The 917-nt window shown below is 66.4% G+C and overlaps 1 non-coding gene across 1 annotated transcript; it reads right to left on the reverse strand.

Moving 5' to 3' along the window:
* Nucleotides 1-206: 206 nt before the first annotated feature.
* TRNAV-CAC (transfer RNA valine (anticodon CAC)) lies at nt 207-279 on the reverse strand. The gene has a single exon. It is a non-coding gene; the product is annotated as a tRNA-Val (tRNA).
* Nucleotides 280-917: the final 638 nt, after the last annotated feature.

The raw sequence follows: 917 nt of genomic DNA on the forward strand, positions 1-917 counted from the left end.
CCCCGCTCTCCAGCGAGGCCGGCAGCGGACGAACGAGGCCAGGTTGTCAAGTGCGCAGTAGGCTGTCAGGAAGCAAGGGAGCTGCAGCCTGGCTTCGTGTTTGTTTCTCTGAAAGGAAAATGAGGCTGCGCACGCTGCCTTCCCCTTGGCTCCAAGCGTCCTCCTTTGTGGGTTGTCAACACGAGGACTAGGGGGCAAAAGGCTGTTGTTTCCGCCCGGTTTCGAACCGGGGACCTTTCGCGTGTGAGGCGAACGTGATAACCACTACACTACGGAAACGAAGCACGCGGCAGGATCTCATGCCGGAGCCTGAACAGCTTCCGTCCTACCCCTACTGTTGTGCCCACCACTTTCTTTCCTAAGTGCAAAAAGCCCCTGAAAGCCCTCGCGACCCTCCAGGTAAAGGGACCGCAGCCCCGCTGCGGCGCCGGTTTGGGATCCCGCGTCTCCCCCGAGGAAGCGAAGAGCCGGGGGCCGCCGTCAGTCTGGCTTCGGGATCCGCATCAAAGGCAGGGCTTCCACATCCAGAACGACGCGCCCCGGTGCCGAAGGCGCCCCGCCGACTCTCCAGCTCCCGGAGGCGGCGGGTCACGTGCGTCCCAGCCCCAGGCGCCCCCTCCACCCGGCCGGGGGTCACCCGCCCTCTGGGGCTGTCGGTGGTCCGCTTCGCTGCGGGGCGGTCGGTGCTCTCGGCTCGTGGCCGCTGCTCGGCGCCTGGAATCCTCCCAGGAACCGGAGGACGCCCTCTGCCGGGCCTCCCGCCTGCCCCGCCGCGCCTGCCCTGCGCGCTCTGCCCTCGCCGGCCCTTTCTCTCTGCGCTTCTCCGCGGTCCTCTCGCCAAACCGCAATCTCTTTGGTATCCTCGGGTGGTCCCTCGGGTTCCTGCCTGAGCTGCCTTAAAGCCACTGACAAGACGC

This window comes from Mustela nigripes, unplaced genomic scaffold (assembly GCF_022355385.1).
Source record: "Mustela nigripes isolate SB6536 unplaced genomic scaffold, MUSNIG.SB6536 HiC_scaffold_122, whole genome shotgun sequence".
In the NCBI taxonomy this organism is placed as follows: domain Eukaryota; kingdom Metazoa; phylum Chordata; class Mammalia; order Carnivora; family Mustelidae; genus Mustela; species Mustela nigripes.